The following is a 17,651-nucleotide window of genomic DNA, read 5'->3' as shown; positions in this document are numbered from 1 at the left end:
CTGACTATCGGTGCTGGCGCCGACAGCCAGGGGGAGAGAAGGGGCAGCTGCACCCATTGCTGGCGCCGCTGCCCCGTTGCCTCCCCCCATCCCCGGTGGCATAATTACCTGAGTCGGGTCCGCGCTGCTCCAGGCCTCCGGTGTGCGTCCCCTGCGTCATTGCTATGCACGGCGCGGCGCACTGACGTCATGCGCCGCACCGTTCAGCGCATAGCAACGACGCCGGGGACGCACGACAGAGGCCTGGAGCAGCGCGGACCCGACCAAGGTAATTATGCCACCGGGGATGGGGGGAGGCAACTGGGCAGCGGCGCCGGCAATGGGTGCCGCTGCCCTTTCTCTCCCCCTGGCTATCGGCGCCGGCACCGATAGTCAGGGGGACAGAACGGGCAGCGGCGCCGATAACCAGGGGGTGAGAAGGGCCGACAGCAGCGCTCTAGACCCCAGGAAAGGCAGGGGGAGAGAAGTGGGCAGCGACGGCCTCTCTCCCCCTGCCTTTCCTGGGGGTGTATCGGCGTACAACACGCACACAGACTTTAGGCTAAAAATTTTAGCCTAAAAAGTGCGTGTTATACGCCGATAAATACGGTAATTTATATAGGTTTTATTTTATTGTACTTCTTTAAAAAAAAAAAAAAAAGTAACTACATTCACCAAAATTAGTATGTTTAAAATTCTCATCTTCTGACCCCATTCACTTTATTTTTCCGTATACGGGGTGTAATGAGGGCTCGTATTTTACGCTGTAATCTGAAGTTTTGATCGGTACCATTTTAGTTTTGATGGGACTTTTTGATCGCTTTTTATGTTTGGCATTAGACACTGCTCCTGGCGGGACCAGGTCGTACAGGTATGCCCTTGGTCCTTAAGGTGTTTAACTTTTGACATATTTGCGTGGCATGTCAAAAGTTAATTTAAATGACCGTATTACTTTAACATAAATTCATTCCATATGGTAATTTTGAGATCCTGTATTTATCGGGGTATAACACGCACCCTCATTTTTCCAAGGAAATTTTGGTAACGGCCAACCTGATAATCGGTCGATCCCTAGCCCAGTTGTCCAGTCCATCTGCTCTCCAATTTGGCTAAGAAATGAGTATCCTGAACGGGAGACACCATCACAAGTAGCCAGTGTATTTTTATTTGTTTTTGCCGCCTGTTCTGGAAAGACTCCAGTAGATGCTGGGTGGGACACCCAGCATCTACTGGAGTCTCTCCAGAACAGGCGCCAAAAAATAAATAAAAAGGCACTGGCTACTAGAGATGGTGTGTCTCGTTTTAGGTGCAGTTGCTTGTATGCAGCAGCGACTCTCCATTCCTGGCCCCAGACAACCCCCTTTAGCTTAGAATTCCATAATTCGGCAATGAAAACTTACAGTACTACCATGCAATGGCAGAAATGAGATCTTATAAGGACACCCTCTCAAAAGAATTAACAAAATTAGCAAAATTCTCATCTTTATTGAGTTTTATATTAATTCTACACGACATTCTCTTGCATGGGTGAACACATGAAACGCAGGGAGAAAAAAAAAATTATATACAACATGGAGTCTTTCAAACCACACACAAACCTAGATTAAATATTACGTTTGGAAGAAAAAGAAAAAACACTTAAAAGTAAAATTCCTCAGAAGAGCGTTCTAGGTCGCGGAGATGGGTTGAGGCGGCAGCAATGGAGCCGATCAGACGTAAGTGCTTACACTTTATACATGATGTTTAGTGCTACTCAGGTTACACTATAACGGATCAGTCACTGTGTATATAGTATCTATGGAAACGGCTTGTAGAATGATGACAATACAAGTTATTCCTATGACTATTACATAATTCCTAATCGGTCAGACATCTTATAGCTGGGAATGGATGGTTCGTGAGGAACGTCGCTCAGTTATTCGAAGTCTGGAATAGCCTATGTAACATATTTGGTGCCGGGTTTACACAGCTTGGTTGCAGTACCCTTGGGATCCATTAAAGGGTCACTCCGCCCCTAAACATCTTATCCCCTAGCGAAAGGATAAGGGGATAAGATGTATGATCGGGGGGGTTCCCCGCGATCTCCCTGCTGCACCTGGCGTTAGTTTAGAGCGATGGGTGCAGTGCCGGAGGCTCGTGACTTCTCGGCCGTCACGCCCCCTTCCATAGACTTGCATTGAGTGGGCGTGGCCATGATGTCACGAGCCTCCGCATCGCCAGTCATATGGCACAGAGCGAAGTTTGCTCTGTGCACCAGATGTCTGGGGTGCTGCAGCCGAGATCGCGGGGGTCCCGTGTGATCAGACATCTTATCCCCAATCCTGTGGATAGGGGGATAAGATGTCTTGGGGCGGAGTACCCCTTTAAGCTGAACCTTTCTTATTGAACTAAATGCCAAAACCCGTTACTCATCCTCTTTAAAGAGGTTTTCACATGGCTAACGCTCATTACCTACCCACAGGATAGGCGTTGTCTGGTACGGGTTAGAACACTAGTACCCCCATTGTTCACAAGAATGGGGCCCTTGTGTCCTCCTGGTTGAATGGAGCAGCAGTCGCCCTGCATGCTGCAGCTTTATTCAACAAATAACACCCGGTTAGTCAGTGATTCCCAACTACAACTCCGAGCATGCATAACTGGAGGCAGACTGGTTGGGATACACTGCTGAAAATATTTTAAAGGGGTTGTCCAGTAAAAGAAACGACCGGTGTGTGGTGTCTAAGTATAATATAACAACTTACTAATGTAATGTTACTAGCCATAGTGCACAGATCTTCCATTTCAGAAGTGCTCGCTCCTGTAAGCTGTCACGTCACAGGTTCCCAAAGCAGTCTGCTCTGTATCCCCTTACCTTCTGTAAGCACAGAATGAGACGAGTGATGTAAAGGGGGCAGCAGGTATTACTGCTTGTTAGATTTATGAATCCTTAGAAAAGACAGCAGAGACTATGGGGGAGATTTATCAAAACCTGTGCAGAGTAAAGGTTGCCCATAGCAACCAATCAGCTTCTTTCATTTTTCAAAGGCCTTGTTAAAAATGAAAGAAGAAATCTGGTGGCTATGGGCAACTGCACCACTCTTCCTCTACACTGGTTTTGATGAATCTTCCCCCTATGTTCTGATGGAAACTTCTGGGACTGACAACGGCTTCCTGCTGCCTTATCTAATGAGTCATAAATCTAATGAGCAGTAATACCATCTCCCCCTTCACATAACTGGTCTTATCCTCTGCTTACAGAAGGTGAGGAGGGACGAGGCAGACTGCATTCAGGGCCTGTGACATGATGTCGGCTTACAAGGGAAATAACAGCTGAAATGGAAGACCTGTGCACTATGGCTAATAACATTATATCAGTAAGTTGCTTTATTAATACTTTTTGACACCATAAACAGGTTAATGTGACAGTTCTGTGGGCTTAGGAATAACACAAGTCACGATAATGCCACAAAACCTGAACCACCAGAATTCGGATCCTGTAGCTGTCCTGTAGGCACTAAAATACACCGAATTATAGAGTTGAAGAAAAAAAAAGTGGCCAACCTCTCACCTGACCTCACTGTACAATTGCAACAAACTGCAACATAAAAGTAAAATCTAGTATATGTACAAGAGTCACAATCAAAAACTACTCAGCATAAAGCAGACTGTCATTACACTTTAGAGCAGTGGTCTTCAACCTGCGGACCTCCAGATGTTGCAAAACTACAACTCCCAGCATGCCCGGACAGCCATCGGCTGTCCGGGCATGCTGGGAGTTGTAGTTTTGAAACATCTGGACGTCCGGAGGTTGAAGACCACTGCTTTAGAGGATTAACAAAAAAATAAAGGAAAAATTAAGAAATAAAAACAATAGTTTACTATTAAAGGGGTTATCCAGGAAAAACTTTTTTTATATATATATATATATATATATATATATATATATATATATATATATCAACTGGCTCCAGAAAGATAAACAGATTTGTAAATTACTTCTATTAAAAAAAATCTTAATCCTTTCAGTACTTATGAGCTGCTGAAGTTAAGGTTGTTCTTTTCCGTCTAAGTGCTCTCTGATGACATGTGTCTCGGGAACCGACCAGTTTAGAAGCAAATCCCCATAGCAAACCTCTTCTTAACTGGGCATTTCCTGAGACACGTGTCATCAGAGAGCACTTAGACAGAAAAGAACAACTCAACTTCAGAAGCTCTTAAGTACTGAAAGGATTAAGATTTTTTAATAGAAGTAATTTACAAATCTGTTTAACTTTCTGGAGCCAATTGATATATAAAAAGTTTTTTTTTTCCTGTACAACCCCTTTAAGGGCCAATTTGCAGTTATTAAATCTTTAGGGTTAGGTGCTCCTCGGGGTCTTCCAAAGTCACTGATTTTTACCCATCACATTTCTTTTTATAACTGGATCTGATATTCTTTTGACACTTTTATTTTTTTACACCGATGCAGAAAAACAAGGCTAATATTTCCTAAAAACAGCGCCACACCTGTCCTCTCAGGTTGTTTGTGGTATTACAACTTGGCTCCATTCACTTCAATAGAACTGAGCTGCAGTACCACACCCAACCTGAGGACAAGTGATGGTGCTGTTTTGGGGACTTAGCTCTTTTTGTAGCACTAGACACCTCTGTTAAAAATGCTTAGCATTGCTTAGGTGCCGAGTTGTGAGTGGTTGTATTCAGGCTTTCAGAGTTTTCCGTTCCTATGACAAAACTTCTTGTCCCTATACTCATTACCGTGCCAACATTGGGTCATGGTTGTGATTAGAAAGTATGGTGGCTCCTAGCAGAATCCCCCAGACACCGCCCCCATGAGATTCTTAGAACCCATGTCCAGGGTCTGAAGGGTCTTGCCACGCTCTCCTACAAGGGCACTGTGCTTGGCGACATAGCGAGTGGGTGTGATGGATTGAACCAGGACCAAGATGGGGCCTCCAGTTCTCTTAAAGGGGTACTCCTGTGGAAAACTATTTTTTTTTAACTATTTTAAATCAACTGGCGTCAGAAAGTTAAACAGCATTGTAAATTACTTCTATTAAAAAATCTTAATCCTTCCAGTACTTATCAGCTGCTGTATGCTTCTTTTTGAATTTCTTTTCTGTCTGACCACAGTGCTCTCTGCTGACACCTCTGTCTATGTCAGGAACATTTACCATGTGAAGTCTATACTGCTTTGGACAGTTCCTGACATGAACAGAGGTGTCAGCAGAGAGCACTGTGGTCAGACAGAAAGGAAATCCAAAAATAAAAGAACTTCCTGTGGAGCACACAGCAGCTGATAAGTACTGGAAGGATTAAGATTTTTTAATAGAAGTCATTTACAAATCTGTTTAACTTTCTGGCACCAGTTGATTTAATAAAAAATGTCTTCCACTGGAGTACCCCTTTAGGTAGCAACTAAACACTAAGGACCCAACATCTATACCAAGGTGCCTTCAGCTGTTGCAAAACTACAACTCCCAGCATGCCTGGACAGCCTTCGGCAACAGCTGGAGGCACCCTGGTCGGGAAACACTGACATATACCTGCACACTATACCAGGTTCCGCTCTTCAGACATTACATTCATATATATATATATATACAACAAGTTTTTTTCCCCATTTGTAGTTATTCCTGAGTATTTTCATGTCATGATCTTAAAGGAGCTCCTTAAATGTTAAAAGCGGAGTGCCTCCAAATGGCTAAGAATAACATCATCTTAGTTACAATTTGTTGTGACTGTGCAGCCTAATGCTACATGCGGTAACTAGCTGTACAATATATATATATATATATATATATATATATAACATCATCATGGTGCATTAATTTATTAGGTACATTTTACTGCTTTTAAAGGGAACCAATCATCAGATTATACCCTATATAATGCTTGGTAAAGCGTTATATAGGGTAAAATCTTTATTTTCACCATTCCCGGGGGACGCTCCTGCCCCCAGGGATGGTGAAGATATGAAGTTATAAACTAGTCACCGCCGTAAGTAGTCACCTGGGCGGGAGCTCTTCTCACCTATTCCCGTTCTTCGGCCGGGAGCGACGCCCCCTCCGCTTGATTGATGGGCCGCGTCATCGTTCCGCTCACTGAACAGACAAAGCAGAGCGATGACGCGGCCCATCAATCAAGCGGAGGGGGCGTCGCTCCCGGCCGAAGAACGGGAATAGGTGAGAAGAGCTCCCGCCCAGGTGACTACTTGCGGCGGTGACTAGTTTATAACTTCATATCTTCACCATCCCTGGGGGCAGGAGCGTCCCCCGGGGATGGTGAAAATAAAGATTTTATGGTTCCCTTTAATCGTATAAATTTTTTTTTTATATTATTAAAGTGGTTTTCTAATGCTATAAACTAAGGAGAGAAAAAAAAAAAAAGAGTGATACTCACCTTACCATTCTATAGCCACTTCTTTGTTCACCCGGCACCAGAGATGTGTCCACACAACATGTGACCACTACAGCCAATCACTGACCTGCTACATGGGAACAACCCACAACTTCATTAAAGACCGGTGGGAGTCCTGAAAAGCATTAGCACCGGAGCGGCAGGGGTCTGGTATAGCTCTTAGCCATTTGTAAGCTGTTCATCAAAAAAAAAAAATTTAAAACGTATGCCACGCCCCCTCCCATAGACTTGCATTGAGGGGGCGTGGTGTGATGTCACGGCCCCCGCAACCCGTACCCAGCATTCAAAACTAAATGTTCCGGACCCTGGGGCAGTGGAGTACCCCTTTAATGGCCGTTTGCAGCGGAGCCCAGCGGCAGTGTGAAAGTAGCCTTACATGACAAGAGAAAAATGCTGTTCAATCTCCCGCACCATGCCAAGTGTCCAGAAGGTGGGCTCTTGGGTGCACAGAGCTCCCTGTATTGTTTCCCCAGCCCCTCCTCTGATCTGTGATTGACAGCTCTAGCATCCAATAAGGAGACCACTAGAGCTGTCAATCCCAGCTGAGAGGAGAGGCAGGGGAAGCCTTGATATGTAGAGTTCCAGGCACCTAAGGAGTAAAGCCCGCCCCCTTGGCACTTGTCGTGGCAGCAGCCAGGAGTATTAAAGGGGAACATGTTATTTTTAGGCTGCCTGAACCTCGAGACACCAGGGCGGTCTCTGGTGGCTCCTACCAGTCCTTTATTGATGGATCTCTTTCTATACCCAAACAGAGAGATCAATCAATTAAAGGGGTACTCCACTGCCCCAGGGTCCGGAACATTTAGTTCCGAATGCTGGGTACGGGCTGCAGGGGTCGTGACGTCACACCACGCCCCCTCAATGGAAGTCTATGGGAGGGGGCGTGACATACGCTACGCCCCCTCCCATAGACTTGCATTGAGGGGGTGTGACGTCACGAGAGGCGTGGCCGTGATGTCATGACCCCAGCACCCAGCGTTCTGAACCAAACATTCTGGACGCTGGGGCAGTGGAGTACCCCTTTAAGGCTAATGTGTTGGGGAGAAGCTGCCTGAGACCAACCCCATGACAGGTTTCCTTTGGGTAATATTCCCTCATGTGAGTTGTGCGAACAAAACATCAGGTATCCTTGCACACACTAACCAACCTCTGTACAGCACTCTATATCTGGCAGATTAAAGGGGTACTCCACTGCTCAGCGTTTGGAACAAACTGTTCCTAACGCTGGAGCCGGGAGCTTGTGACGTCACGCCCCCTCAATGCAAGTCTGTGGGAGGGGGCGTGACATCACGAGGGGGCGGGTCTATGACGTCACAAGCTCCCGACACCTGCTCCAGCGTTCAGAACAGTTTGTTCCAAACCCTGAGCAGCGGAGTACCCCTTTAACATCAACATTACAGCTTTAGGCCACACAGATCCTAAAAAAAGTTTTACTCACCCCAATGCAGACTTCCCACTGTCCTCTACTAGGCCTCCAATGAAGCCTGTGTTGGCCGTGCCGCCATGACTAGACAGCACTAGCAGAAAACTCTTAGGTCCCCTACTACAAATGCATTTGTAGAAGTCAATTCTAAGCATCCTGTGCCAGGGCATAATGGTCATGGCCGGCACAGGCTTCCCTTCCGGTCTAGTGTAGGACTGTAGGTCATGTTAGCGTTTGGGCAAGTAAAATTATGGGGTGATGCAGAGCTCCGTATGACTGGAGTGTCACTAGATTAGCATATTGGAGTGTTTGGCTCAATTCCCTTCATAGAACTCCAAAGAGGAACAAACAATAAGAGAGTCCGGAATGACTTAGAAGATGAGGATGTCGACAAATACGAGCGGCTCGCAAGTCTTCAGACCCCGGCCATAGATATTAGGGATTGACTGATTATCGGTTTGGCCGATATTATCGGCCAATATTCACGATTTTGGACGGTATCGGCAATTGCCGAAATAGCCGATAACTCATACCGGTATAAGTTATCGGCCTGAAAGGTCACAGATTATCGGTATCGGCCCTAAAAAATCGGTATCGGTCGAACCCTAATAGATATGTTGTTCCCCTCGACAGATGGCTGTCACCGGTCCCGGCTGCCTCGACCAGGTAAGGCTGGGTTCACACTACGTTTTGTCCCATACGGGAGCGCATACGGCAGGGGGAGCTAAAAGCTCGCGCTCCCGTATGTCATTCATTTCAATGAGCCGACCGGAGTGAAACGTTCGGTCCGGTCGGCTCATTTTTGCGCCGTATGCGCTTTTACAACCGGACCTAAAACCGTGGTTGACCACAGTTTTAGGTCCGGTTGTAAAAGCGTATACGGCGCAAAAATGAGCCGACCGGACCGAACGTTTCACTCCGGTCGGCTCATTGAAATGAATGACATACGGGAGCGCATACGGTGACATACGGGAGCGCGAGCTTTTAGCTCCCCCTGCCGTATGCGCTCCCGTATGGGACAAAACGTAGTGTGAACCCAGCCTAAGGCTGGGTTCACATCACGTTTTTGCCATACTGTTTTCAATCAGTTTTTCTAAAGAAAACCGTATGGCAAAAAAACGGATGGAACAGTATGGAAAAAAGTAAACCGTATGCGTTTTTGAGCAGTATACTGTTTTTAAAAGTGCATACAGTTCCGTCAGTTTTTATAGAAAAAAAAACCCATACGTTTTTGAAAATGTTGTTCATTTTTTAATGGGAGGGGTCTTGGGTGGGGACTTTAGGATTCAAATGCGCATGTGCAAAGTAAAAATGTATACGTTTTTCCCGTATGGAACCGTATACATGTGCGTTTCCCATTGACGTCAATGTTAAAAAAAAAAAAACTAATTCGGTTGCAGTACGGTTTTTAAACCGGAGTCAAAACTGTGGTTGACCACGATTTTGTCTCCGGTTTAAAAACCGTACTGCAACCGCATACGTTTTTTTTAACATGGACGTCAATGGGAAACGCACATGTATACGGTTCCATACGGGAAAAACGTATACGTTTTTACTTTGCACATGCGCATTTGAATCCTTAAGTCCCCACCCAAGACCCCTCCCATTAAAAATGGACAAAATTTTCAAAAACTTATGTTTTTTTTTTTTTATAAAAACTGACGGAACTGTATGCACTTTTAAAAACAGTATACTGTTTAAAAACGCATACGTTTTACTTTTTTCCATACTGTTCCATCCGTTTTTTTTTGCCATACGGTTTTCTTTAGAAAAACGGATTGAAAACAGTATGGCAAAAACGTGATGTGAACCCAGCCTAACACTAAGACTAGCTCACATAACATAAAATATATAACAATAATACATAACATCACAAATGAAATAGAAAGAAACTGCAGTCACATCTAGAAAACAACTTCAACGATAAATTCCTTCCATGAAAAAGATTCAAAGAAAACATGAAAATCTCTTTGCACATAGTATTCTACAGTTGTTTTTAGTTTTTTTCTTGTTTTTTTTACAGACTCATGCTTTCATTTTTGCAATATTTTTAGCGCTATTTTTCCCCCTCTTTTTAAATAAAATGTACAATAGATATAACAATCTGTATAAGTTATACATTATTTTTCACAGCTCAAAAGTTTACACTTCACACGTCCTCAAACGTACACAAGACACAAGTCCTTTTACTTTCATGTACCATAGGATTAAAAAAAAGAAAAAATAAAAAAAACACTCCACCGCTGGCTCCATGATGGAAATCCACCGACTGCAGCTCCTAGTGTGTATTGGCTACAAAGAGAGAAATGGGGAAAAAAAACAGGTTATTGGTGTTTAGTTGGTTTTTATTACTTTACAGAACTTTGATAGTGAAGGCGGACACTTAGGATGGGCCATCAATATTAGATTGGTGGGGGTCTTACCGATCAGCTGATTAAAGGGGTACTCCCGTGGAAAACTTTTTTTTTTTTTTTTTTTATCAACTGGTGCCAGAAAGTTACAGATTTGTAAATCACTTCTATTAAAAAAATCTTAATCCTTCCAGTACTTTTTAGGGACTGTATACTATAGAGGAAATGCTTTTCTTTTTGGATTTCTCTGATGTCACGACCACAGTGCTCTCTGCTGACTTCTGTTGTCCATTTTAGGAACTGTCCAGAGCAGGAGAAAATCCCCATAGCTGCACAGGACAGTTCCTAAAATGGACAGCAGAGAGACCTGTGGTCATGACATAAGAGAAATCCATAAAGACAAACATTTCCTCTGTAGTATACAGCGCCTAAAAAGTACTGGAAGGATTAAGATTTTTTAATAGAAGTAATTTACAAATCTGTTTAACTTTCTGGCACCAGTTGATCTAAAAAAATAAAGTTTTCCATGGGAGTACCCCCTTTAAAGGTGTGTCCCAGCACCCTTTATTGATACCAAGAACAGCGCTGTAAATTTTGCAGTGGCTGTGTCTGGTACTGCAGCTATCAGAAGACTGAGCAGTAGTACCAGACACAGCCACTACAGAGCGTATGGTGCTGGAGGTCTCAGTAGTTGTATCCCCAGCTCATCTGATATTGAGGATAAGCAACCAAAATATTTAAATTGTACCTGTCATTAGCAATAAAAATTAATATGTTATAGATTAGCCTATTTAAATTGCCTTCAGCACATAGTGCCGAATATTGTGCTATATACTGTGCTTTGCTGACACGCTGTAGAGTTCAGTGCAGAGCTGAGGGGATTGTGTGCGGTCTCAGCCAAATACAGCCCATCACACACTGAACAGCACTTGCCTATATGTAGCAGAGTGAGGGAGGAAGTTCTCCCCAGCAGAGCTTCAAATGACGTCACACCTACTGGGGAGCACCTCTGCCCAGACTGTGGAGCTCACCAAGACTGAACAGAAAATACAGAACTATATCCCGGTAGAAAACCCAGGGTTTGTTTAGAACGCCGGGTGCTGAGTGAGATCGCAGGGGGCCCCAGCAGCGGGACCTCCGCAATCAGAAATCTAACAGTCTAGCAGGATATAACCCTTTAAAGGGGTACTCCACTAGCCAGCGTGGAACTAAATGTTCTGAACACTGTTTTCATGCTGTGGGGGTTGGCCACGCCCCCCAATGCAAGTCTATGGGAGGGGGTGTGACGTCCCTCCCATAGATTTGCATTATGGGAGTAGCCATAATGTCACGAGGGGGCATGGCCGACCCTGCAGTGCGAAAACAGCATTCGAAACATTCAGTTCCATGCTGGCCAGTGGAGTACCCCTTTAAGCTTAGTACTCTTTTAAACCACTGTGCTAAATAGGGAATTAGCACTGATCGGGTCATTGTTACATCAGATCGACGCAGATTTATTGCAGACCCATTAAAGGGGTACTCCGGTGGAAAACATTTTTTTTTTTTATGAACTGATGCCAGAAAGTTAAACAGATTTGTAAATTACTTCTATTAAAAAATCTTTACCCTTCCAGTACTTTTTAGCAGCTGTATGCTACAGAGGAAATTCTGTTCTTTTTTAATTTCTTTTTTGTCTTGTCCACAGTGCTCTCTGCTGACACCTCTGTCCGTATCAGGAATTGTCCAGAGCAGGAGAAAATTTCCATTGCAAACCTATGCTGCTCTGGACAGTTCCTGACACGGACAGAGGTGTCAGCAGAGAGCACTGTGGACAAGACAAAAAAGAAATCCAAAAAGAAAATAATTTCCTCTGTAGCATACAGCTGCTAATAAGTACTGGAAGGATTAAGATTTTTTTAATAGAAGTAATTTACAAATCTGTTTAACTTTCTGGCATCAGCTCATTTAAAAAAAAAAAAAAAGTTTTCCACCGGAGTACTCCTTTTGAAGTCAATAGGTCACAAAATAATCCGCAGTGGAAATTCTGCAGCAGATTAATGTACCTGTGAACGTACCTAAGGGCTCATTTACATGGCAGAAGTTACGCAGCATCAGCCTTCCGTTGTTTCCAATGGGATCCTCCTGCACAGTGCAGAATTTCCGCAAACATATTCAAATTGCGGAACCCGCTCAGATATGCATGGTGGCTGTTGATGGAGAAGGCGCATGTCTAAGCGCCGACTGATTTAGTTGGTCCCTGCGGCGCACACAATGTCTGCTGTGTGAATGGGCCCTTACAGAGACATGGATTGACATGGATGGCCCGTTCCAGGTGAACGACAGGAGCGACACTTGGCACCTGTGCTGTTCAGCTAACTCTCAGGCTATGTTCACACCTCAGAATTTCAGTGCGAGATTCTGCTGCAGCAGCGTACCGTTGAATTCAATGAGATTCTGCTGCACTGCGCACACGGCAGAATTTTCGTGACAGATATTTGTGACGCGGAAATTCAGATTTCAGTGTCCGCAGAAAGAATAAGGCTGCATTCACGTCTCGTTTTTACATACGGGTGTCGGATCCGGCTGGGGGAGGGGAAAACCGGGCGCTCCCGTAGCCCAGCCGGATAAGCCCGTAAATCCATTTCCTTTAATGAGCCGACTGGAGTCATACGGTGACTCCTGTCGGCTCAGTTTTGACCCGTATCCGGTTTCCCAACCGGACCTAAAACCGTAGTGTACTACGGTTTTCGGTCCGGTCACAATGGCCGTCCATGTCAATCCGGATCCGGCACCTGTATGTATAAAAAAAAAAAAAAGACGTGAATGTAGCCTTAACCTGTCCAGGTTATGCCAGCGCCCGCAGTCTGCTGAATGTCCCCACATATAGCGGAAGGCTAGGTTCACACCACATTTTGTGCCTCCCAGGCATGGATAAGTCAGGAAATTGATCAGTGTCCATGCTCAGGCCCTATTCATTTCAATGGCCCAAGCGTAGTCAGCTAGTGACTACAGTCAGTCATTTTCCCAACATATCCAGGTTTTGTCTTGGACTGAAAATTGCTACAAGCCGCAGTTCTCCGTTTGAGCCAGAACTTTTAGGCTAGGTTCACACTGTGGAATTTCTGCCGGAGATTTATCCACGCAGACTGCATTGTCATCCTCATAGATGTCAGTGCATTTCTGAGCAGATCTCCCAAAAGATCTACCCAGAAATGCATTGCCGTCTATAGGGACGGCAATGCAGTCCGTGCGGTCCTAGTGCCGCCAGCTAAATCTCCAGCAGAAAGTCTGCCCAGAGATCCCGTAGTGTGAACCTAGCCTTATACGCTTGGCATATGACCTCGTTGTATCACTATCTGACTAGGCTTGCGGCATAAAATGAGTGAAGCCCTTGCCTGTCCAAGCATGGTCACGTCATTCTGACATTTTTTCTGATGTATCCATGCCTCGACAAAGGCTCTGCCACAAAAACATTTATCAGCTATTCTAAGGATGAAAATGTCTGTCTGCTTGATGAGGTGTGGGGGGGCGGGGGGGCTGGGTCAATGCTGGGACCCCCATCTATCATTAGAATGTGAGAAGTGCATTCAAAGAATCATCTGAAGATAGAGATGCTGTGGATGAATGATAAATGTCCTTTGTGCCACAACCCCTTTAGTGCCCTATCCTATGGGGTAAATCCCAAGTATCATGGGAAGAAAAACAAAACAAAAAACCTTATCCCCTATGCGAAGGGGGATCCGACCACTGGGGCCCTCCATGATCTCCTGTTTGGAGCCCTGGCTTGCCTTCACAGTGGCGCTTCACAACCCCCGCCTAGAGCAGGGGGGCTGCCACACCCCCTCTATATAGCTCTATGGGAGAGCCAAGGATTGCCGAACAGCTCTCCCATAGAGTTATATGGAGGGGGCATAGCAGCCCCCGCTTCAGGCAGGGGGTGTAACACGCCACTGTGAAGGAGAGCTAGGGCCAAACAGGAAATCGCCCCAACAGCCCGATCCCCTGATACTTGTCCTTAAAGATAACTGGTGCCAGAAAGTTAAACAGATTTGTAAATTACTTCTATTTAAAATATCTTAATCCTTCCAGTACTTATTAGCTGCTGAATGCTACAGAGGAAATTTTCTTCTTTTTGGAACACAGAGCTCTCTGCTGACATCACAAGCACAGTGCTCTCTGCTGACACCTCTGTCCATTTTAGGAACTGTCCAGAGCAGCATATGCTTGCTATGGGGATTTTCTCCTACTCTGGACAGTTCCTAAAATGGACAGAGATGTCAGCAGAGAGCACTGTGGTCGTGATGTCAGCAGAGAGCTCAGTGTTCCAAAAAGAATTTCCTCTGTAGTATTCAGCAGCTAATAAGTACTGGAAGGATTAAGAGTTTTTATTACAAGTAATTTACAAATCTGTTTAACTTTCTGGCACCAGTTGATTTAAAAAAAAAAATAATAATAATTTCACTGGAGTACCCCTTTAATGAGGATATTAGAAAAACAGTTTCTTCCAAAAACAGTGCTACAACTGCCCCCAAAGGTTGCATTTGGTATTACAACCACTTCAATGGAAATGCACTGCGATACCACACACACAATCTGAGGACAAGAGTAATGTTTCTGACAGATGAGGGCAAAGAATATATAAAAAAAAATTAATAAACAAACAATTCTAATACTGGACACCCCCCCCCTCCCCTTTCTTTCATGTATGGGAGACAACATGGTCAACATTAGAAATAAAAATGGCACACGTGGTCAGTAATGTAAAATGTGTAATGGCAGACAACTGGATGAATATAGACCATTTCTGAAAATAGATATATTTAAAAAAAATTTTTTTATGAAAACCCTAAAATGTCAGTTTCTGTTTGCAGGAAAGAACTCATGAAAACAAAAATTTGCATTTACTTCATGCTGAAAATTAAGAGTTAGTGTGTTAGTATGGAACATGGATTGGTTGTCTGATTTCCTTGTAGCAAAAAAAATAATAAATAAATAAATAAAAAAAAATGTAAATAAAAAACAATTTTTTGTTTATTCTGTCTATGCACAATATATATATATATAATTATTATTATTTTTTTATTCCTCTGGTTTGGTACCTATAAACCAGTGTGCCTTCAATTGTTGCAAAACTACAACTCCCAGCATGCCCCCCTTTAGCTGTCCGGGCATCCTGGAAGTTTTTGTTTTGGAATAGTTGAAGAACACGAATATCGAGCATGTATGATGTTATTGCCAATAATTTCCTCTGAATTGGGAAGTATTGCGGTTTATCATGTTTCCATACGCTTAAAGGAACACTTCAGCCAAATCTGTACATTGTGTCATGTCTGGTGCAAGGGGCGGAGCATGACACAGAAACTAGAACACCAAAGAGAACACTTGTGTCATGACACCCACCCGCCCCCACCCCACACACACCAGAATCAACTTTGATCTGGACCACTCCTTTGTCAGGCTGGGTTCACATCACGTTTTTGCCATACGGTTTTCAATCAGTTTTTCTAAAGAAAATCGTATGCAAAAAAACGGATGGAACAGTATGGGAAAAAGTAAACCGTATGAGTTTTTAAACTGTATACGGTTTTTAAAAGTGCATACAGTTCCCTCCGTTTTTATTTAAAAAAACAAACGTATGTTTTTGAAAATGTTGTCCATTTTTAGTGGGAGGGGACTTTAGGATGCAAATGCGCATGTGCAAAGTAAAAACTGTATATGGTTTCCCGTATGGAACTGTATACATGTGCGTTTCCCATTGACGTCAATGTTTAAAAAAAATAAATAAATAAATATATGCGGCTGCAGTACGGTTTTTAAACCGAAGACAACCGGAGACTCCGGTTTAAAAATCGTACTGCAACCGCATACTTTTTTTTAAAACATGGACGTCAATGGGGAAATGCACATGTAAACTGTTCCATATGGGAAACCATATACGGTTTTTACTTTGCACATGCGCATTTGCATCCTAAAGTCCCCACCCAAGACCTCTCCCATTAAAAATGGACAATTTTCAAAAACGTATGTTTTTTTTTTTTTTTTTTCTCTTTATAAAAACTGACGGAACTGTATGCACTTTTAAAAACAGTATACAGTTTAAAAACTCATACGGTTTACTTTTTTCCATACTGTTCCATCCGTTTTTTTGCCATACGGTTTTCTTTAGAAAAACGGATTGAAAATATATGGCAAAAACGTGATGTGAACCCAGCCTAACAATGACGTACAAACTAGCAATTGGTGTTTTATTGTTTCTACAAAAAAAATTTCATATTATTATATATGTGTATATATATGTGTATGTATATATGTGTATGTGTATATATATATATATATATATATATATATATATATATATATATATATATATATATATATATGTGTGTGTATGTGTATAAATTATAATAAATATCCCCCACGTACACTAGTTATATAATGTTAACTGTTAATATTTGGTTCTAATTAAAACTGCTTAAAGCAGTTATCCAAGACTAGAAAGACATAATTGCATTTTTCCCCCTGAAATAGCACCTCTCTCGTCCTCAGGTTGTGTGTGGTATTGCAGCTCAACTCCATTGAAGTGAATGGGGCCAAGTTGTAATATCACCCACAACCTAGGGACAGGTGTGGTGCTGTTTTTCAATCCAGTATTAAAAAAAAAAAAAAAAAAAAAACAACAACTCAATGAACCATTGATTATTGGTGTTGCATAATAAAAATATTTATATATATATATATATATATATATATATATATATATATATATATATATATATATATATATATATGTATGTTGTATTGTTTAATATATAAAATATAAAAATTGGATTGGGATGTGAAAAATTCCTGTGGATGTTGGGCAGCCTTTTCTTTTTTGGGGGGAGTGAAGTGCATTGCGTAGCCCTGAATGAAAGTGTATTATCTATATCCCACTGTGGTTTTCTAGGAAGATGCCTCAACCTGATCCATCTTCTATTCTCACCCCTAAAAGTAGGACTCCAATTCCCTGAGGGCAACCCCCAAATAATGGCTACAAAAAGCGCTTCTAGCTCTGAAGAATTGGTCACATCCAGCCTACTAATTTCACTGAAAAGTGTAATGCTTCCTTTCCCCTGTGGTGGCGCTGCTGGAACACTTCCTGCACAGATCAGAGAGCTGTGATCGGCTGATCATCCTTGTAACAATAAATGTTCTATTCGCTGTTGTATTGGGTCGTCTTACAGTACGATCATTTGCCGTGTACACAATCATAATCCCAATGTGTATCAGCAGGTAGGGGGTTTTGCCCAATTTTTCCAGTAACACACGACAAATTCAGATTTAGTCCATTTTATTTACAATTTTTTGTACATTTCAGAGCAATACACAATTACATTGGTTTCATATTTTCTGACCTGCAAACAGATACCTTTAATGGGAAAAAAAAAAAATCAAAAAAAAAAAAAAAAAGCTTGAAGAAAAAAAATACTATTTATATATATTCATTTGATAAAGTACATCCAAAATAATGTAACAGTGAGACA

General features: G+C 42.9%; 1 protein-coding gene across 1 annotated transcript in view; it reads right to left on the bottom strand.

Moving 5' to 3' along the window:
• Positions 1-9,575: 9,575 nt before the first annotated feature.
• PWWP2A (PWWP domain containing 2A) overlaps positions 9,576-17,651 on the bottom strand; it is a 40,310-nt gene continuing 32,234 nt past the window's right edge. Inside the window, exon 3 of the mRNA XM_056517331.1 lies at positions 9,576-10,090. The gene's annotated coding sequence lies outside the window, so the exon portion shown is untranslated. The remainder of the gene's footprint in view (positions 10,091-17,651) is intronic.

The sequence above is a fragment of the Hyla sarda genome, chromosome 4 (assembly GCF_029499605.1).
Source record: "Hyla sarda isolate aHylSar1 chromosome 4, aHylSar1.hap1, whole genome shotgun sequence".
In the NCBI taxonomy this organism is placed as follows: Eukaryota; Metazoa; Chordata; class Amphibia; order Anura; family Hylidae; genus Hyla; species Hyla sarda.
This window is presented reverse-complemented; position numbering and strand designations above follow the sequence as displayed.